We start from the raw sequence: 24,459 nt of genomic DNA, 5'->3' as shown, positions 1-24,459 counted from the left end.
ACACAACATCCCAACCTCATGTAGCAAATGGAAAAAAGGGAGTTCATGAGGATGATGATGATGATTTCATGCAGGTTCTGCACTTACCTTGTTAATAATGCAGCTACAAGATGTGTTCTTGTGTGGTTGTATCAATCGATGCTAACAGCACACAGCCATTACATTTTAAAGATCGTGGACTTTTGCAAGCATCAATTTCATTTAATCTTTGTATATGTTTAGGATCTTCTACTAGATAGTATGTGAGTGTTATCCTTTGGCTCTTAGTTACAAGGGACCAAATGCCTTCTAATAGTAATGACAGTCCATGGACCTTATTACTTGAAAAATGTGAATTATGTTGGCAGTTGTGTTTGAATGCTAATTATTGACCTAGACTCAATGAACATGTTTCAATAGCATGTTTGCTTAAAGGACAGTAATGGGATTTTTTTTTATTAACTGCTCAACTTTCTGTCTTTCTTCTTCTCTATTTACAGTCCTTGCTATGAATAAACAGAAATACAGAATTTAAAATATTTTAAATTGAATGTTTCTCTCCACTAGAACAGTACCTTACTGTACTGTGGTGGTTTTACTTTCAAAAAACTTTTATCCCAGCCTGAAAAATCTTGCTGCAGTCTCCAATTCACTGTTGTCATCAAGTCAAATTAATACAGGTAGTTTTCTGGCCAATTCCCTTCACAAACTGACAGCACTATGACTGTCCTAAAAACCCACCTATGCTGTGATGTCACAGCTCCCTGGTCCTTCCCCTACCCATACAAAAAGTAAAGAAAAAAACAAGGAAACATTAATCAAGTCCCAGTCAGTTATTTAAAGAACGTATACAGCAACATGTGAGGGACATCACCAACAAGAAAGAAACTAGTGCCCTGGCAAAGCATGTGCAGGCTGCAGGTCCATTACATGTTTTTAATTTCATGGTCATAGAGGTTGTGCAACCGAACATTAGAGGTGGGGACATGAGCAATATTGTAGAAGAAGCAGAACAGAAATGGATTATGTTATTGAAGGCATATAGTTATCTAGGGCTAAATAGTGCAGTGTCACCTAAACCTTTTCTAAAAGCAAGACCCCTTAAGCATTGACACAAACATATTTTTATTAGTGCATTAGTAATTATTATATGTTGTTGTTTTTATAGTACTGTTTTTATATGTTGTTGTCTTAACTAATTTTTGCATACATTTATTTTATTATGTCATCAATGAGAAGCTGTATGATTGGTCATGATATAGTTTAAATTTAGAGAGGTTATGTGTGTTAGAGTCTGGGGAAGCTATTTGTTGTTTATCATGAAAACGCTTACTTTATCCATTAAACTTTTATTATTTTGATATCAGCCGTGGTCAGTTCACTTTATTCTTTTTATGCTTTAAACAATAATCAAGTCTCCTGCTGTGACCTGTTAATCACAGGAGGTAACAGCTCAAATAACTCTTAGCACTTTGACAGCTAGATAAGTTATGTGTGAAGGGGGATGGAAGATGAGTCAAAGTAGTACAATTCAGGCTTCACAAAAGGCTGCAATTTAGCCATTCTAAAAAGAAGCAGCTGCAAAAAGCACTTTGAAAGTCTTTTTTCTGCCATTTGCACTGTTTATGTTTTAAGTAGTCATTGAATGGTATAAAATGTCACTTAAAACTAACTGACGGAAAGACAGCAGTGTATGCATGTAAAATCAATACAGTGACAGGAGCTTTAGAAAGAAAGAAGGTCGTGTAATGCAATTTTTTTACAGACAAGCAGTGCATTGTGGGATACCTAGATGCAGACTAAACAATCAGTATCAACTCAAGATGCTAGACCCCCATGTAGTCAGACTCATAAATTACATATAAATATAATTAAAAAAACTGTAAATAGTCCCGGAGTGATGTTAAAATGTAGGGAAAAAAATCATGATGGAATAAACATGTTTTTTTGAGTCTGGGGATGTGGTTCTCCTTTAAGTTAAAAGCACTGGAAAGATGATCCCTAAATATAAGGCATATGTTTACATACTTTTGCCTTTATTTTTTTATTTTATTTTATGGGGTATGCATTCTATTTGTATTTTCTATATTTTCTATATTTTATTCTTTGTTGCAATTTTTGTAAATAGTATTGACTCAGTGCTATGCAGTGTGAATTTCTTTTCAGTGGCTCCTTTAAAATGATGTTTCAGTTCCTGGGGACTTGTTGGTCATGTGATTGAACACAAACGCCTTAAAATGAGTGTGTACTTTCAGCATTGTTATCTGATGAAGTTCATGTATTTTTTGAATGAAAACACTTATCTTTCACATATCCCAAACACAGAGCCATTAGAAAAACAATCCCTGGGATTCACGAAGCTTGCGCTAGGTGCAGGAGAAGTGTTGGTGTTCCAACACCAAATATGGCCGCCGAGCGATGCAGGTACAAGCTGTTTTCATGTGCACTACCTGCATATGCTACAGCGGCACAGCTCTCGGCTCCTGTATACTAATCACCCCATTTGCAGCAGTGTAGCTAATGAGGGTAGTTAGTGATCCAGGAAGTGGTGCAGGTGTAGTGTAAGCATGCAGAAATGTAAACCATAAAAAATGGTTTACATTACTGCAAACATAAAATCGGAGCCATGTGAGCCGGCCAAACACATGTATTATATTGTTAATATATGCCAATGGCTAAATATATAGCCAGTGGCATAAAAAATGTACAAAATGTAAAAATAACATTTTTTTTTTGCGCTATTGCAAAGTTTAAAGTGTAAGGCAGCGGCGCGCAAATAGGATCGTAACAAAAATAGAAAAAAAGAAAATAAAACAGCAATGTAACACATATCATGATTTCCCCATAATAGTCAATGGTAGGCATGTTACACCACACCATGGTGCAAGGGTTGCTAAGGGGCTGTGTTAGTGTTATGCACGGTTTCAAGGAATTAGTAGGCAATCTAATGCAAATGAGAGGAGTTATACTGAATCACAGATTCCCCCCCCCCCCGGTGTAAGGATGCACCTCACAGTGTAGTGTTATAACACCAAGGTGTGACAATGAGATGAAGATGACAATAAGAGAGGGGTGTGTCACCTTTGCTGTAAGCACATTGGAGCAATGCCAATCCGGTTTGCCCTTAGCTAAGCAAAGCTAAAGGAAAGGGGTGTGTTTAACTGGCTTTAGCTTTGGCTAGCCTAGACCACACAAGGTAACTTAGTGTATATATGTGAACGGAGATTAAAACATGCTGAAACCCAGTAAACGGGTATGCGTGGCATGCACTGGAACTGGAACAGGAAGGATATATGAAAAAAAAAAAAAGGAAATGAGCAATTAACACCTAGGAACCTATAGTGGGCCATTGAGAACAGCTAGCAAGGCTGCTAGCCGCTACCCACAGACCAGGAAAGGGGAGGGGCTGTACTGCAAAGAAAACAGTAAAGTGTCACAGCAGAACAAATTAGAATTGCATTATATCAACTGCATAACACACTTTGCAACACACGACTGGGTAGGGAAAGTACAAGACAATAAATCTGGCAGGTGGATGCATGCCTGACAATGGGAGGGGATCTAGGTTTAAAAGGGAATTAAATTGCAACAGATGAATCAAGCCAGGCAAGCATAACTCCACACTACAGCCCCCACACTTGCAGTAATTTCAGTGTAAAACCCATAAGTAAGCTACCTTGCAGCTGGAACTCCTCACACACAGCCAATTACATCAGCAGCATCTATAGCACAATAGTATAAAGTGTGAAAGCACCTCACACACACGTGTTTTCCCATACACACTGCACCATTGGTATTTACAAATGGGGAAGTTTTAATAGGTACATGTTAGGGGCTGCCATTGCTTTGATCCACCAGCATGTGATAGAGACTGAAGGTGGTGAGGAGGATAATGCTGACAACCACCGCAGGCACCAGAGGAGGAGAAGATTGTTCAGACCCAGGGTAACCTACCAGGAGCTACATGATCTAGAGATAGTAGAGCATTACAGGGTGGACAGGGACATGCTACAGCAACTTGTGGAGCTGTGCTGGCCACGCCTCAGAGCCAGAACAAACAGAGAAGAACCCATCCCGGTGGATACCAAGGTATTTGTAGGCTTGAGAATACTAGCCACAGGTACCTTTCAAAGGTCAACTGGGGATATCATGGGGATCTCACAGGCATCAGCATCCAGGGTACTCCACTAGTTCCTGGATGCCATGTTACCACTTGCCAGTGAGCACATATACTTCCCCCAAATGCAGGAGGAGTTGGCCAGCAATATGCGTCTCTTCCACTGTGTGGCAGAATACCTGGAGGTACTGGGTGCAATAGACTGCATGCACATACACATCAAGTCACCACCTGGTGAGCAGGGTAGGTGCTACATAAACTGCAAGGGATACCCCTCCGTCAACTGCCAGGTCATGTGCAATGCCCAGGGCATTATCATGGATGTGTGTGCTGGCAGCCCTGGAAGCTATCAAGACTCCCACATCTGGCATGCCTCACAGCTGTATCAGGCATTTGCCAGGGGGGACATCCTATATGGCCATCTGGTGGGGGATGCTTGCTATGCACTGGAACCGTAGATGATGACACCCATCAGAAATGCACATACACCCATGCAAGAACCCAATAATGAGGCAAACGCACAAACCAGAATCATCATTGAGCATATGTTTGGGATGCTCAAATCACGGTTCTGTTGCTTGGACATATCCGGTGAAGCCTTGCAGTACTCTCCAGCTACATGTGCCCACATCTTCGTAGTATGTGCCATGCTACACAACATGATCCTGCGGAAACAGCTGCAGCAGGGACAGAATGGTGAAGGCCCTCACAGCCCACCACCATTGCCAAGGGTCCCACAGGCACAGAGGGACTCAGACCATGAGCCCCCTGAGCCAGCCCCTGTAGGCAGACGGAGGCGTACCCAGTATGCCCATGCCTTGGCAAGGAGGGAAAGTATAGCACACACACACTGACAATGTAAGCACCTAGGGACTAACACCTTTCTCCACCTGCACACACAGTAAAAATGGATAGCACACACACAAGACTACCTGTAAATTGTCATGTATAGGCAGTCTACTGTGTGCTTCCAACATAGGCAGCCTGCAACTATTGCACACACAACTGCTATTGGCACTAGGTAAGTCAACACCTGAACAGTAAATGAAGCTATCAGCATGTACTGCTACTGTATGTATAGGTTCATAGGTTCATAGGTAGGTACCAGGCTAACTTCCTGAGAGCATTCATAAGCCTATCCAGAATGTGTCAGCTTTTGCCACCCCATCAATTAATTAACTATCCCTCTGTCGAGCAGAGCCAATGGTGGGATCCCTGGGGTGTATTGACCGTTCCCCATCCACTCTTCAAGGTTCCTCTTAAAGAGTGTTAGTGAGAGGCTCTGTATAATTTAATTAGGGATGTTGTTCCAAAGCTTGGGGAGTCTCTGTGACAGGAATCTATCCCTCCAGCATGTTCTAGTTATTGTTGTGGCAAGGTTTAGCTCACTAGAGCGCGTGGCTCACTGTGACATGGATTTCCTTAGGTGGAGCATATCCATTAAGTTTGTGTTGGCCATGGCTTTGTAGGCCAGCAGAGATCATTTCTGAGTAAACGAGATGTCACTGAGTACAGCTGGAGTTTATTCAGACTGGCTGCATATGACATATGTTTGAGGCCAGTAATCCTCTTTGTGAGGTACTCCCATGGTCTTTCCAGCTGTTTGAAGTGTCTTCTGTGGTACATCCCAAACTGGGTATTATACTCTATGATGGTCCTGATGAGTGATGAGTAACAGGGCACTATAACCTCAGTATGTCTAGATGTGAACCCTTTAGTAATTAGATGGCCTACATAGAAGGATTTCCTAACTACTTTGGTGATATGATTGTCAAAGAAGAGATTACTATCTACCTTAGTCCCCGGATCTCTTATTAACTCATCTGTAATAAGGGGGCTGCCACCTATGTGGTAATTTGTGGGTGTTTCATTTTCCAAAACAGAATGAGTATACATTTTGTGGCATTTAGCCTGAGGCCATGACTCTGACACCCCGTGTTGGCTTCTGTGAGGCCCTTTTGAAGGATGTCTGTGTCAGCTGGACTGTCAGTTATGGGTCCCAGTTTGCAGTCATTGGCAAACCTGGTCTGCCATAGTCCACCTGTGTTTGCCTGTATCTCTGAGAAGTATATGCCGAACAGTAGGGGTCCCAGGTCTGAGCCCTGCGGGACACCAGTTGTGACTGGTTAAGAGTTGGATCTGGAAACTGCTAGTCTTACCATGTGGGTTCTGTCTGTAAGCCAGATGGCAACTCATCCTGTGACGTAGGGGTTTATGTTCAGGCTGGTGTGTTTATCAATAAAACCTGAGTGGGGAATGGCATCAAAAGCCTTGGCGAGGTCCAGATAGGATGTGTGTACCACCTCTCCCCTCATCTATTACCTGGGTGACTGTCTGTAAGACGTCAACCAGGTTCAGTAGGCATGATGTGCTCTCAACCAAGAAGACCTGGGTTGGGTCAAGTGTTTGGAGGTTACCAATGTCTTTGTTAATGAGTTCCATGATGATGCGCTCCATAGCCTTGCAGACCAGGCTAGTCAGGCTTATGGGGCAGTAGTTACCATGGTCATTTGTGGCTCCTCCTTTGTGAAGTGGAATTACCATTGCTATGTGCCATTCTATGGGCATGTAGCCTGTGGAGAGGCTGAGGTTGAAAAGCTTATTTAGGTGGGGGGTTAGTTTGTCTTGTAGTGTTTGCAAGACACAGCCTGGGACACCATCTGGCCCCAGTGACACTGTGTTTTGCCTTTTGAGAGGGCTATTTTCACCTGTGCATCAGTGATGTCTGGGATACTGTACTTTTCCTGTATTGTTGTGTGCCCTTTAGGGGGTGATATGGGGGTGAAGTTTGCACTGAATGTATCTGCAAAGTTGTTGGCGATATCAGTAGGTTCAGTATATTCTGTGCTATTTTGCAATGGCACAGCGCAAATCTGTGAGTTACCACTTAGATTCTTGCCATAGCAAAAGAAGATTTTGTGGTTATCTGCCTAATCCTTGGCTATTTCCCTTTTGAAGTTAGCCTTGGATGATTACATGAGAGACCGTTGTTTCTTACTAATACTGGTCAGGGATGTCCTGCCTTCTTGGGATTTTTTTTTGTGTCTGGACTACCGTCCTTCTGTTGTATAGCCTGTTTATTGCAGGGGTCCACCATTCTGGTGTCATTGTCTTGGAGGAGTGAGTCTAGGTTTACCAGGGATGGTACGATCCATACATTCTTGTAGGTGCTCATAGAGTGCATTTGTAAATCTTTTTGATCATGGGCAGTGTTTTCTCTTAGTGTGGGGGCTGTGAAACTTCCCACCTCTGTTTTTAGTAGTGTGAAGTTAGCTGTAGGAAAGGTTTTCACTGTGGTTTCCTTGGGTGGGGGAGATGGTGGGGTGTGGACATCCACAGTGAATAGTTCATGGTCAGATCTAACCAGTGACGGGTTTACCTCTGCTGTGTTGCACCTGTTGCTCATGTTGGTGATTACCAGGTCTACTATGTTTCCACCTCTGGTTGGGGAGTTTACCATCTGATCTAGAATGTTTGAGTTGATAAATTCCAGGAAGCACTGGGCCTGGAATAAAGTACTAGAGTAGTTTTCCCAGTTAATGGTAGGGTAGTTGAAATCATCCAATGTCAGGGTGTTTGGTAGGACTGTCATGTTTTCCACTGTCTCCAGGAAGGTGGAGTGGTGGTCCTGGGTCATGGAGGGTGATTTGTAGCAGGCCACAATTTGCATTGCAATTTTGGCTGATGTTAGCTGCACATGGATGATCTCAGAGGTATCATGCTGCCCCACTAACCTGGAGGTGTAGGTATCCTTGACTAATATGGATGCACCTCCTCCATTTCTGTGCCAGTCCATGTTCTGTGGCCAAAATGTGTGGTATGTGTTGTAGTCCGGTAGTGCTGGGGTGCTCTCAGGAGCCTTAAAACAGGTTCAGTTACTGCAGAGATGTTGACATTGTCCATACCGAGGAGTGCCGTGAGCACGTGCATGTTGTGATTGCAACTTCTGGCGTTGAGTAGCATAACCCTCATTGTTTTACTTTTTTGTGCTGTTTACGGAGGTGAGTTTCACCTTTGAGCCTTGTCTAAAAAAGGTACCATGGGGGCGGCAAGAGCCTTGGCCAGTATTCAAAAGCCTAAGGGTGACAGGTACAAGCCAGTATGGTATTGTTGCATGCATGTTTCCCGTCTGTGTTTGGTTCTCACCTTTCCTGTAGGTAACACTGGTAAGCAATAGAAAGCCTTAAACTGATACAAGCCTTCTAGCTGCCAAGAGAGACTTTTGGAGTGATTAAGTATCAGTGTTCTGCATGTACTTGCTGTACTGAACAGTTGTCTGCCTACATGCTGATTACTCACTGTATATTGTGATCTGAAAGCTCTGTTTATTCACATATTGTATTACATTGATGGCCTGCACCTTAAAAGTTCACAGGTAGCTACTAGGTTATCTGCCCAAGGGCATTTAGAAGCATAGCTACAGTGTGTTGGCTTTCTCTGCCCCATTGATCAATTAACTGAGCCTCTGTCAAGCATAGCCAATGAAGTGATTCCAGGCAGAGGTGCTCTAAGCTGTTGAAGACTGGGGGGGTGGAGGGTGATAGGGGCACTTAGTGATCTAAACAGGGCATGTTAACTTGAAAACTCCACACCATTCAATTTCCCTTACAGGTCTTGCAGCTGTAAAACTGGGGTCCCCCCATGGTTGTAGGGTTCTGGCACACATGATCCCAGGGGTGTATATTCCTTTACCCATTCACCTGTCAAGGTTTCTCTTGAAGAGTGTCAGTGAGGGGCTATGCCTAATGTAGTTAGGAATTTTATTTCATATTCTCCCCTTTTATTTCTTATGTTATTATTTCAAGAGTACGTGAAGCTCAGTGGATTTGCTTGCCACTGCCCTTTGCTTAGCCTAACTTACACATAGAAATTATCTAAAGAGAAAAATAGGCAGAAGCAACATTAATGTCAATAGTGTAATGGTTAGAGCATTTGCATAGTTTTTATGAATTTGCGGTTCAAATCCCAATAAAGTCAGCAATGTTTATTATGTTAAAACATATACCTTAACCACAGTTTGCATATTTAGGTAGTAATCTTCAGTTTAATAAACATTTGAAACACCCATATAAACCCATGTGTGCTCGAGAGTAAAGTCAACAGAGATTGAAATGTTATGTAAGCACATAGTGAGATGTTACTACACTTAAGTATATATATATCCTGAGTAGTTAGCGGATGTGTCAGTGTTTGCGCGCATAGGTTATACGCTTTTAAATTTCGGTTAACCGTACTTAACTGCCACCTTAATGTTGCACAATCACTTGTAAACATGCTTACAACTGCTTAAAAGAGCCATAATCTGGCCTAATAAAAGGTAAACCATCAGAGGTCTTGAAACCTGGACCATGCACACCATAGTCCGTGGACTTACCACTAAGCCATCTGAGTTGTATACATGGATTTTAGAATACACCTTTTACTACAGGCATTCTACAGTACTGACAACAAATGGGACAGCCACTTTGTGTACATATGTACAGTACATTGTAATGTACTGTAGTTTGTGAATCAACGTATACAAGTCTACATATGTATAACTGTTAAAAATGAATAATAAATATATATGCATGTCAGTGATGCATATATATATATATATATATATATATATATATATATATATATATATATATATATATATATATACAGACACATCTATAGCCATATATATAAACATCTATGAACACACTTCGTGACACAGAAGCAATCCAAAGGAATTGAAGTGTACACAAAACACATGCTGCTCTGGTATTATAGCAATTAATATTAACATAAGTCATCACAGAATGGATGGTTATTGTGTATGAGGAGTGTGGGGTGGGAGAGGAATGATGGGTAATGTAATTATGCATCAAGGAGAGCCTGGGTTGGATGTTCAATACGTGAACTGGAGGTGTATACATGGAGTATGGAGACAATAAAAAAGGACACAAAACCAGAACCATGTGCATCCCTAATACAACCTGTCAGGTCACATTGCAACACATAATTCTGCAAACATATGAACATTAACATGTATTATACATATGTACACAAACTGACTAACACATTTGTTTTCAGTAGTGACGAATGATTGTGGTAAAAGGTATATTCTAAAAACTATAACATTTATACATATCTCAGATGCCTTAGTGGTAAAGTCAGTGATTCTGGTGTTCATGGTCCCGGGTTCAAGACCTCCAAGGGCTGTTTATCTTTATGAGGGCCAGAATAAGGGCAGTTGGATGCAGGTTGATTAAGGCACTTTTAAGTAGTTGTAAGTGGGTTTGCGCGATGGTAAGTGGCGCTTAAACATGGTTAAACGGATAAGCGCTTCACAAGTATAACCTTCACTTACCATTGTGCAGAACACGAGCAAACTAGCTTACAAATGCTTAAATGTACATTAATCACCCTTTCCCTAGCACTGCCTGTTCTGGGAAGTAAAATAATAACCACTTCCAGGATTAGAAACTACAACCATGTACACCATCCTCAGAGTAAGCTACCTGAGATGTACCTATGTCAGCTGTGTTTTCAGACAGGTCAAAATACAAAAGGGAAGATTGTGTGGAAATAGGACAAACTGCCATGTACCCAATGAAAAGTGTATGCTATACATATATATATATACAGATGTACATATATATATATATATATACAGATGTACATATATATATATATATATATATATATATATATATATATATATATATATACATATAGATAGATAGATACATGTCAATATAGAGAGATATATATAGATATATAGCTATGTTAAAAACATCTACACATCTATGGAGGTACATATAAACGTATATACATACATACATACACGTGTGTATACAGCATCTGAAGTGTTCAAATCTGAGTATAACATAGACCATAGCAGTCACACATTCTGCCTCCCCCAAAACAATATGAACATAACATATGAAGAGTATATGCCAATACACTATTACAAATATGTCATAAGGACATGAGCCAAATAGGGTTAGTCACCAACACAACTACAATGACTGCAAATATCCATGACAGAAATATACAGACATCTTTTATTTAGCAAATCTTTATTACATTCTGATGTATGGCCAAAAGGATTCAAGGACTAACATTACCTGCATGCAATACAGGAAGCATTTAACAGTGCCTGAATGAACCAGCCTGCAATTACCATAGTATTAGTCCACTAAGGGATAGGTGTTCAAATAGGGAAAGAACACCCACACACATATAGAATATGTATAAAAGCAGTGTATATACACCTGCATCTGCTATGTATGCCCACCAACATCTCCCCTACACCCAAACTAATTACAACAATACATACTGTCATACCATTACCAATTATTCACCCACTGTACGACATCTGCTGAAACCTTGACATACCTGGACAGAGTCACACTAACATGGCCCTATGTGAAATAGTTGCTGTTATGCAATGGAACAGCTAGTGTTGTTACAGGGTTTGTTTGAACGAATCGTGTTTCAGGGGGTTGAAAAGTAATTACGCAAGGAAGTGTTACCAATTACTGATTACTTCTTAACACAGAAGTGGTGAATGTCATGGCACCCATGCAGATGGACAATGCATGTGCAAATGCTGAATCCTACACAAATGCACTTACATTACTGCAGTGATTGTGCTATTGAAACAGAACCAAGATCAAACCAAACACAAACGAGAAGGCAAACTGGTGGTACCCTGCCATAAACTGTACCACAGAAGGTAGACACTGTTGCAAGAGTGAACACATGAGTGAAGGTGATCCCTGGTCAGCCTCAGTAAGATTTAGATACACCATATAAGACCATACAAAGCCACTGTGAAACTAATCGGCCACATATTATGAGGCCAACCACAGAGCATTCTATAGCTGTATCATGAATCATAATGGCAATGATGACACCTGCCCTGCTTCACAGCACTATGGCATGAGAAGTACTACACCTACAGAAATAGCCCTTGTTCATCCAGATAGGGTCTGTGATAACTTAAACCCACTCTTACCTCCTTCCCAACAGGTACATATATTTATATATACATGTACATTACAGAGTCCCTGTAATAACAACTATGCAGGTACAAACTGCACTCTCTAAAGCCATACATGCAGCTTGCATGGGACCTGTCATCATCACAGGGTGTGTTTTACACAAACGTCAGAACAATTTGCTCTTCACATACACATCATGTTCAATCATAGCTGCATGTCAGGCTGTGTACACACTGAATTGTGCACAGCAATAGTTATCACACCCCACAAAGGGGGCGACACCACTGATAATGGGAAATAGTGCACTGCTACCCTGCTGAGTCTGGTCTGTAAGGCCATGAACCTTCATCAACTTATTTGATGCAGTCAGTACAGATGTAGATGACAGTAGGGGTGATTCACACAGCATATCTTGACCTTGCCAGGTCTTAGGACACCATCACCCATACTGGGTTATAGCTACACTCAGTAAACTTGGTGTATATGCCTATGTCACATGATTGGTTGGCAACTGGACCGCTGGCAGAACCAACACTACAGAAGGTGTCTGACTAACACACGCACAGCAAACCAGTGCCAACTGCAGTAATACAGGGTTCAGTCCTGGTACTCCCCCTCTTTGTTATCTAAATCTATACCACACAGACTAACACAGAAGGCATCTGCCTATTTAAGTTTGCAAATGACTATGAACTAGGAGCTATAGTTGACTCAATGAGTGCTGTGGGCAACATACAGAAGGGCCTTTGTGCGTTGGATGTGTGGTGTCTGGCCTATGGCCACAATCTCACTGTAAACTATTGCATTGTCATCCCCTATATTAAAAACCCTGTACCCATAAACCACCACCTAGGCATTGGGCAGCATAATGGAAACTGTATGTGTATGGGATCAAGCTGGACAGTAGTCTTTCCTGTGATAGTCACTTCACCACACCAGTCAGGTAGTCGTAAGTGGCACCCCTAATCATGACAGGGTGCCATCCATGAATATACAGATCATTGTTCACCCATACTGAACACTCAATTGACCCATAATAGATCACATATTTCCTTTAAGTGTTATTTGCCATGCTCAGATGGCCTACACCGGCCTTCCAAAACCCTAGCTCCACTATGTAACATGATGCTTACCTTGAATAAAGCCATGTCCAAACCAGTGATGTTGGACATGCTACACTTACACATCCTAATTTCAAATAAACACATACTTCATGGACATCCACCTTTCTAGTACAAGGACCATAACATGCCTGACAGATTCCTGTTTCATACACTTTACAAATGCCTGCCATACTATGCATCCCTGTCCAGCAAAACTGCACATTGCCCCTCTTTGACACATGGTGTGATGACTGCATGGCAAATATATCAGTAAACCTGTGGATCAGTTCTGTGGCACTACGTGAACTGGCCACTGAAAGTTACTTGTCTATTGGCTACAGCTAGGTAACCTTTCAGCCTATGCTCATACATGGCCCAGGGCATATAGCCTACTAGTTCACTATGACCATACATGCTATAGCTGATATCCAACCCTGCAAGTACCATCCAGCTAGCCATTGTGCTATGTGTTTCACATGTGCAACACAGGTAATAGATGGTAGGATGCTATACTGCTATACAGTGCCATGTAGATGTATATGGCAAAACACATACATGTACAACTTGCTGTGAGCAAGTCTGCAGGGTCACAGGTCATGTCCCTTAAGGCTGTGTATGACTATATATGTGATATATGCACAGCATTAAGGTCTCTCGCATTCATGTCAACACATCCAGGCATGTGCTAATAGGTAAAGACACCAGTACAGGCAGATAGACATGCCCACATCAAGACAACATCCACATGGAGTATGAGCAATGTCATCAGTTGACACACACACATATATGGTGATAACCTGAAATCACCAGCAAGTGTCAAATGTGTTTGAGTTAACATGTCAGTGGTGTTAGTGTCATGCAGATTTGCAAAGACATATGTGTAATTATAATAAATGTGATACAGATGTATGTGCAGCTATATGTCTGTACTTCTCTGTGAGTTACTGTGACCTGTCACCATCATAATGTCTGCCAGGTATGCCACTTGCCAGGCTGCCACCATGCAGCTGCATGGATGATGAGGTCCTCATTCCATACCTCCTTGACAACCATGAGACACCTTTCAGACATGTGCCACAGGATGCACAGCACCGGGATGCCCAGTGGAAGGAACTTCGCAGGTGCGCTGACACTGCACTGACTTAATTAGATGGGCAAAACAGCGTACAAATGCAATCGCCAGGGAACAAGTTGCAACAGGTGGGGGGACCACTCACCCAGCCCCCACTCACACATACTGAGGAGTTCCTGGCCAACCTGGGGAAATCTGCAGAACTCCATCCACAAGCTGGTATTGTGGAGGTGGGTGTCTCACAACCACTGAGCCAGGAGTTGGCTGGTAAGTCACTACTGCGCATATAACACAACTATATTTAACTCATTTCCTCCAGTCCAGCTCTTTTGAGAGTGCATCTTTAACTCCCAGTGGGTGTGGCTTGAGCCTTTAAAAATGAAGTTATCACCTTATGTTCTAACAAATGCTCATTGACAGAGGTCAAATATCAATACAATTGTACTTGCCATCATGTATGCTTCAGGATAAAATATTCTGATACCTTGTATGTAGCATGATTTTGGAATTATTAATGCAAATATGAACAAGCAATATTTGACGCCTGGAGGTGCAGTAGGAGGTAACTGCAGAAACACCTGGAGACGCACTTGGTTGTAATGAGTTAATATAGATACATGTGTTACTGTACAGTATTTAACTTAACATCATATGCAACGCATGTATGCACACATGCCACATACTATAGTTTGCTACTCTATGTATGCACAGATGTGCATACTGCATAGTATAGTCTATTGTACTGGCTTATGTGCCAACTTGCACATTGCACCCTGTAGCTATCACACAGGTGTGGATAATGATCTTACTGCTCTGACACTCCTATTTAGGTACCTCTGGTGTTTTTCAGTGGCAGCAGCCTATTGCTGGTGAGCTTGTTATTACTTATCAGGCTTGATAATGCACAGATCTTATTAAATGTTTGCTATCTGCCATGTGGCCATTTAACACACGTACACATAATGTATGGTGATCCTGTTAATATATACAGGTCAGACCTGCAATGCATTACAGTGGTTACCCATGTGGAATATTTGAAGACAATATGAAACACCTACACTAAACCTTACAAACTGTCATTGCCAGATGTGTGGACAGCTTTAAATACAATGGTAGAGGTGTGGTTCACTGTAGGGACATGTACTGCAGATCAGTATCACACATGTGGAGAATACAAACTACTATACAGAGAGCATATGTGTGCACACACTCTATATGTTTTGGAGCTGGATTAAGACAAAACAACATGAGTCACCCTTATGGAGTATACCCTTGCTATGAATGTCACACAATGTCATCTGCTATCTGACATGTCCATGACATTTTGTGGGCTGACTGCAACACTGGTTAGCTATCCTGCAAAGCATATCTCACATCCCAAACAGACTACCCTTTGTCTGCATAAACCTGTCCTCAGTGGAGCATATGACATCTACGTGTGTATGTCATATGGGACAACACTGACATATGAAATAGATGCCCATCACAACCATTGGACAAAACATGTTTACACATGACCATGGAGGATGCCCAGAGACATGAAGCAACACAGAGAGTAGAAGGGATGTACATGTGTGTACACCCTGTTGTACATTGGCTCGACACAATACAACTATGGCCTGTGTGTAATGGCTATAATGCAGATGTGACACACTAAACATCATACAGGGCTGTGCACACCTTGTGTAGGCATGACATCAAAGCACCACAAAACATGTGTTGAACATTTTGAGTGTCTCATGGCATGAAAGCTTTAACCTATACAGTATCCAAATACATACATGTGTTGCACAACATAAACATACAACCACAGCAGGCTACAGATAAAGTACATTCACCTTGCTGGTGTCAGACATCATTGTCATGGTTGCTCCTCATGTGTGTGAGGTACACAGATGGCATGTGGAACATGGCGTACTGCAAAGTTACCCATGCCTGGGCATAGTTGCCAGGCATCCGCAATATGATTGCAGATGTGCAAGGGTGTCATCTGTATACCCTTCAGTGACCTGTATCACACATTCCACAATATGGTTTAGTGTGTCTACACCTCAATGATGTGGGTCACATTCCACATTAGATATGTATTGTATCTGAACACAGTCATGGCTATGAATTGTGTCTGTAACTCACACTGTATAGCAATAGTGAAGCCACATGATTCCCTGCAATGGCTATGCACATCAGCTCAATGTGCAGTATGTCACTGTATATCTCTAGGGTGGACTGACAACATTGCGTCAGCTGAAGGTCCATGCTAATATAACACGCCTCTGCATTGGGACACCAGTACGCCACTGTATATTTGAAAGGACAACATTGTGTTAAACATGTATGCTTGTCATTCATCACTTCAGCAGAAGACATATCATACCTCATATGATTGGCAAGGACATATGCCACACATCAGGCCGGTGTACTGTTAACCTGTGCTGATCTGTGGCACCATTGCAAAGTAGGGACAGCCATGTCAAACGTGTGCACAGCCACATGCACATTGTCTGTAGACTCAGCTCAGGGGTAAGCAGAATAATGTTGAACAGATATGCACTGTTTATGGGGAGATATCCAAGCTAGGGCTCTGGCAAACATAGTATTCACTCAACATACCCGTCTGCTCATGTCCTCCTCACACATAGGGGCAGTGGCCAACACAAGGCTTGACTGGCAGATGTACCCAGGTCAGCGATGGTCTGTTACAATGTGGGGTATGGTGAACAAAACATGGCAGTGCGGTGCAATGGTGCATAGTGCATGCATTGTGTTGCAGGTTTGGGGCATAACCTACTAACACAAAAAAAGCAACACAGGGATGTATGCTAACTACTACTATAATTGTGCAACCTGCATGCCTTCTGCCATAACATATGCATGCTGTTGTGTGCAACTCAGGGATGTATGATAACTACCACTATAACTCTCTAAGCTGAATGCCTTCTGCCATATCACATGCATGTTACATGCCGTTGGGTGCCATATCATGTGTCTGTCTGTGTCTCTCTGTGTCTGTGTGTCTGCCTGTGTGTCTGTCTCTGTGTGCCTGCACTGTGATGTATAACTGGTAATGTACAGTTCTAGTCTGCCCCTCACAGGTGTTGATGTAGGTGTGTTGGCCGCCTGCGGTCCACCTGATGTTAGTGTCCCTACAGACTCTAGCAGTGATGATGAAAGTATGATTGAGGCACAGGCAGGGTTGTCAGGGGCTCAATATGTGCCATTGGTTGGTATTCCACCTGTATCCCCCTCATCCCCACACACAGTTGTCATGCCTACACATACCCCATCACTAGTGGCCATAGTGGAAGGACAGGTGGTGGGTGGTAGCATGGAACAGGAAATTGTGGAGACTATGGAAGGTGTGTCTGCACAACATGATCCCAGCCAAATGACTGGTGATGTCCCACACAGGCATGTGCCCAGGGCTGATTGTAGGGGGACTTCTGGCCAACATGCCCCTGCTAGACATAGCATGTCAGTTGGTGTCACCAGACGCATGTTTCAGGCTGTAATGGAGGCACAGACACATTTTGTACAGCACAACAGAGAAGGTCTGAGGCTTCAGAGGGCTGCTGTCCGTTCTTTAATGGACAACATCCAGGCAATTGGATGGATAATTGCATGACATGGTGGGAGTCCTAGACCATGGCATGTCGATCCTCGAGCGTGGAATGTCTGTGCTAGAGCATCTGGTGGGAGTAAGGCATCAGGCACTTGGATGTAGGCCAGCTACACCAACTGTCGAAGGTGTACTTAAAACATGCTACTTCACATGTCCACTCACATAGTGGTGGTAGCAGCAGTACAGCTGGTGCTGTGCTGTCCACACCAGGACACAGCAGGCCATGTGCACGTGGTCCTGAATGGTTCCAACAGGGACACGGTTCCAGTGGACATGGGTCATCAGACAGTACCCAATCTGGATCTCTGCCTGGTAGTGGCCGTGCAACCCCTGGCAGGTGCATGTCATGTGGCCATGGCCAGACACCATGAACGGTAAAACCTGCCCTGTACAGTCTGCAGCTGTCAATAATACCCCTGTGTAGGCCAGACACATGCCAGACCAGTGTGCATACATATATACACACACACACACACACACACACACACACACACACACACACACACGAGAAATAAATGTAGGGCACCTCAACACACACACACGCATAACATCCACACACACACAATGAGATAAAAGGCCTTAAACCACACACATGATGTCATCCAATGGTGCAGCCTAGGCCTCTTGCAAACATTATCACCCTGTGCATATGATGATGCCTATGCCGCATCCCTGTCATCCATACCCTCAGTGCAGGAACATGGTCATGTGGTCTGATGCACAGGATGAACATGCTAGGAAGACAATTGTAGATTACCATTGTTGAGTAGTGTTGGCAGGCAGAAGACATACCATGTACTACAGTTTTAGAATGCATTTTGTACTGTTGACAGTAGGTATCATGTGTAGCACCAGTAACTGCATGTTGATCTTGATGTTCTTCCTTCCTCTTGCAGGTGTAATTGCATGTGCCAAATGTGTGCATGCAGACTACATGGAGAATGTCAGTGTTTTCAGTTAGTGTCTCATACGTAACTTTAGACTACTCATGGGTCTGTATGACAATACCTGCATGCACTTTGCAGCTTCCACATCACAGTTATAATCTCCCAAGTTTCAAACATGTTTACTGACCTAATGGTCCAAGAGCATGATAGCTGTGTAGTAAGCTACTGTGGCCAGAGCCTCACATTCATACTGGGTGATATCACAGGTATAGTTACCCGGAGTGGGTAGGAGGTAAAAGAGTGGTTCAGCAGGTGACAAGGGTAATGGCTAGTTGAAAAGGTGGTTTCTCTTTGGAAAGCAGTTATACCCAATCTCATGACAGGATGCAAACACACATACACACCCACGCACTCAGGGATTCACACACACACACACACACACACACACACACACACACACACACACACACACACACACACACACAATTGCCAGTGCTTGGATTAGAACCCCTGCCTATGTACAAATCATTATTATAGTACTACACAGTTACAAGATGCGCCAGAGAGATTACACATTTACAGCCAATCAGAATGGCCTTCTACAATTGAAGATATCCACAGGGATACTAGATTGCGGTGAGTGTATGTGGGGGGGTGTATAAGTAGACTATGGTAAAACAAGCCTCACCCCAGGGTCTACACATTTACAGGCAGTTAGAATGGCCTTCTAAGATTGACAACATCTACAGGGATACTATATTGCAGTGACTGGATGTGGGGAGGGGGTTTTATCATTTGAGTATGGTAAAATGCAGCCTCACACCATGTGTGACATCTAGCTGAGCATTACACCATATTGGATGTTCTATTCATGTACCGTAGGATACACAACCACCTTCACTGAGTAGTTAAGTGGACATTTACGCCAACAGCACCTATCATCAAGCGACACACATAGAAATATTCCATATCATGATGCCACAAACTGTTAGTTGACAGTTCCACTGTGAAGCCAGGGCACTGTAATGGTCAACAGTGAGCACATCATATTTGCCACACACCTCATATTTGCCACACACACCTCATGATTACTGAAAGAGTGCCAACAATGTGCTCTGTTTGAGCTAGGCATTACACACAAGCATGTGTGAGGTATGTGGCTTATAAACATCTCACCCCAGCACGTTTTGGCTATTGTATTAATAAGGTGCATGTCCAGGCAGCACACAGGATACATAGCTTGCAATTGTTGACATGGGGTATATGTAGGAGCTGAGGGTCACACATGGCTGTACATGTCATGGACATATCACCTGCAACTACTCAGAAAAATACAAAGCATAGCTGTATTTCCCTGAGTCTGCAATACAGGTCATGTAAGGCCTACAGTCCTGTTATTTGGGTATGTTTGTAGGCATTGCATTTGGTGGACATGTCTAATGGCAAACATGCCACATGGATTGTTGTATGATATGATAGGTGTCATGGGTGACCAGGAGAGAGGGGTTATTACCTCTGTCAACATAGATATCAAACCCAATGCACTGTTAGCATTCAGCAGTCATGGACCTATCTTCCATGTGCATGTGTGTAATGAATGTAGCCACCTGTATGTACAAAGGACAACAACAGCTATGATATTTTCATGTATGGTGTATGAGTGTGGGGTGTGCATATCCAGGGCAGGTATGTCTAGGTCATATCCAACCATGAGGGTGTTGTTTACTGGTGTATAGCAACAGTCAACTGCATTACTGCTGACAACATCCAAGGGACCCTGGTATGTGTACAACTGACCTGGTTGAAAACAGTGGTATTATTGAATTGCATAACACATTATGCAACTGTGTCAGTACATGGGTACTTTGCACAGCTGATGTAGGGCTAGGTACAGTCCACCAGTCGAAGTTTATTTGGTGTTGTACTATAATATTTCATACCACATTTATGAATATGTGTTGGTAGTCTGAGGACAGGGTGGATGATGTATATGAGGATACAAGCTAGAATGCAGCTTTTGCCAATGTCACCTGTACCTGACTCATCTGTGATGAATTATGTTGGAGTAGTGGTCTTTACTTGTGTGTAGCCATTATGAATATGGGGACACCACCACCTGTAGTGGTCCGTACCAGTGTTATGGCTCACATGTTTGGATCTGAGGTATATGGTGGTAGTGCTATTGTGCACTATGGAGCCTTTAGCCAGGTGGTACTCACTGCACAGATGTCAGTATTCCCCATTGTAGGTTCTACATTGAGCAAGTGGATTATGAAAGCCACACATCTAGCACTGATTACCATAAGCATCCAATGCAATTGTCTTGTAGGTGTCAGGGTGTTACTTCTGTGTTTAGGCCATCTGCCTTGGAATGGCACTATATGGGTAAATGCAACCTAGATATTATCCACACTCCTTTGAATGATGGCTGCATGTGCTATGTGACAGAGGCTTGTCTTCTTTCACTCATGTCATCCTGGAATGACAGACACTGGACAACCTCATCATTACAGCAGGACATTGGCTCATTGGTTTGGTGAAGCAGTTGCTACTCGTACCATGACATCACTGCGACTGGCAGTATTGTGCTTGGAATCAAATGCTACATCTAAGGTGACGGACAGCAGCAGATGTTGTGTAGATGACCAATGTGAGATATACTTAGTGGAACAGTCCTGCTAATAACAACAACTACTAACACAGGCGGGCGAGGTCATCTTGACACTTGCACCTCAGTACCACTAGACAATGGGGCTCACATATTATGTTTGCACATGCCACTGTTCCAACTATGATGCCACTGTCCACAACCTGATATCAATGTATGCCTTTCAGGGCAGCTATGCGTGTGACACATGCTGTACTTTGCATCCACCTGTGTGTCCCAGTTAACCAATTGTCTGTCACTTCCACACATGCATGATTGTGCATGCTTCACATATATATGGCAGTACTTCATGTACATGTATGCATGTGTATCACATAGCACACATGCAGATATATCATTTATGAGCCACATACAGGTATCTGTTAGTAAACCTGTATGATGTGCATATTTACTGACAGTTAAGATGTACATAGCTGTAAACCTGTGTGTTTACAATAGAAATCCATTACAATTTGTTCTGTATGTGTCAGTGTATGAGCATGCCAACTGTGGCTTTCTGTATTTAGAATCAGAGTGCATCCCAAACAGCCCTCTGCTACTAAATGTATGAGCATGCCCACTGTTACCTCGTGTAATTGGAATCAATGGATTCAAACAAGTCCTGTAATTCTAAGTGTATGAGCATGCCCACTGTAACCCTGTATAGTGATAGTAGTAGTCCATTTCACAGATGGACATACTCCAGTACAGGGCTTGTTGTGCTACAAATACACCTCTCAGGCCTACCTATGTCTTACCTGCAGATGATGTGTCTTGTTTGTGCATACAGGTTGAAATGGACTCATACTTTAAACACACAGGTTTACAGCTATGTACATCTTAACTGTCATTATCCCTGTTGATGTCCTCAATCTTAGAAGGGCATTCTGACTGCCTGAAAATGTGTAATCTCTGTGAGGCATCCCGCAACTGCATAGTACTGTAATAGTGACCTGTAGGTAGGCAGGAGTTCTGATTCCACCACTGACAAGTGTGTGTGCAAATCCCTGAGTGTGTGTATTTGTGTCTGCATCCTGTCAGGAGAGTGGGCTTTACTGCTTTCCAAAAAGAAACCACCGTTTGCACTGGCCTTTATCCTTTTCATCTGATAAACCACCCTTGTCCCCCCTCCCCACTCCAAGTAATCATTCCTGTGATATCACCCAGCTCAGATGCAGAATCAGATTAACTGTAATTGTATGGGTTCTGTACCACACCCCCAACTGCTTACCACTCTACTAGTAACCTTTACATAGGCAAGACTTGTAAGCACAATACTGGCAATTGTTTGCGTGTTTGTGTGTGTATGACTACCCTGTAGCCAGGCATACACATGTGTTATGTCTTTTAACATGCTGCACACCATGGTAGTCATCTGTGGTGTGTGGAGTCTACAGAATATTACATAGGTAGGAATAGAAAAGAACAGACAGTCAAGAATGACTGCTGTTGGGTACGTTACTTTCCTATATCACTGTTGAGCAGTGACACAGACGTGATCCCCGGGTGTATTTCCTTACCCATCATCCCCCCCCCCAAACTCTACAATCCCTGGAGTGTATTTCCTTACCATCAGTCCCCACTCCAAACTCCACATACACAACAACCATCCCTCCTCTGGTGAACTAATTAAAATTTAAATGCTATAATACAAGTGTTTCCTGTGTTTTGCGTACATTTCAATTTCTTTGGAATCCTTCTGTGTCACAAAGGGTGTTCAGAGATGTTTATATATATAGCTATAAATGTGTCTGTGTGTGTGTGTATATATATATATATATATATATATATATATATATATATAAATGTGTGTGTGTGTGTGTGTGTGTGTGTGTGTGTGTGTGTGTGTGTACACATCACAGAAATGCATATATATATATATATATATATATATATATATATATATATATATATATATATATGTATATATTTAGTATGTGTTTAAAACAGTTGTACATATGTAGACTTGTCTATGTTGTTTCACAGAGTACAGTACATTAAAAGGTACTGTCCATATGTACACAAAGTGACTGTCTCATGTGTTTTCAGTACTGTGGAATACCTGTGGTAAACGGTGTATTCTAAAAACCATGAGACATGTATATAACTCAGATGGCGTATTGGTAAGTCCAATGACTATGGTGTGCATGGTCTAGGGTTCAAGACCTGCAAGGGTTGTTAATAACTTTGTTTAGGCCAGAATAAGGTGGGTGTAAATGTGTTTTTGTGACAGTAAGCAGCGGGTAAACATGTTTAAAAGAAATGTACAACTCACAGTACACTTGAAATGCCCTTCTTTGGTAATCCTGCTGATGTCATTCATTGTGAAATACACCTTTGGGGAAGAGGTACGTCAGTAATGTCTGTGGCATGTACTATGACTGTATACTGCTGTAGTGTAACAAACTAGTTAGATAGGGCTCTGAATACCAGAAATGACATGTGTGTGTGTGACTTGTATCCTCTGTAGTGGTGGTTGTAAGTGTGTGACACCTGTGGGCAATGTGGAGTGGGTTTTGCATATTTTGTATGTGGGCCATACTATATATCACAATGTCAGCCATACAGGCATAACAGATGAACATTAGCTGCGAGGCTGGGGTGCAAAGCCATATCCATACATGTGACATCAAACCCGGCCAATTACAGTTAGCAACCCCACTATTACCCAGAAAACACACTCAACCCATGGGTCATATGCACACACATGCCTAGGAAACAGCCAATATGTGGGTAGCACACTGCACATTGGCCACTGATAGTAATTATGCAGTGATAGCAGTGGGCATGTCATCCTGCCCGTCTGTCCAATATGCACGTACATGCACACAGCGCACCTCCACCATATTCCCCAATGGACACCTGCACCATCTATGGTGCCTTCACATGTGACTCACAATGGACATACCATGCCTGACAACATGCTTACAACTGCTTTAAAGTGCCTTAATCACTCTGTATCCATTGGCCCTTGTTCTGCCTAGCAACAAATTAAACAAATTCTGCTAGGTTTGAACCCAGGACCATGCACACCACAGCCAAAGTGATTTACCTCTAAG

The sequence above is a fragment of the Protopterus annectens genome, chromosome 1.part2, assembly GCF_019279795.1.
Source record: "Protopterus annectens isolate FY-2018-M chromosome 1.part2, PAN1.0, whole genome shotgun sequence".
NCBI classification, from domain to species: domain Eukaryota; kingdom Metazoa; phylum Chordata; order Ceratodontiformes; family Protopteridae; genus Protopterus; species Protopterus annectens.
This window is presented reverse-complemented; position numbering follows the sequence as displayed.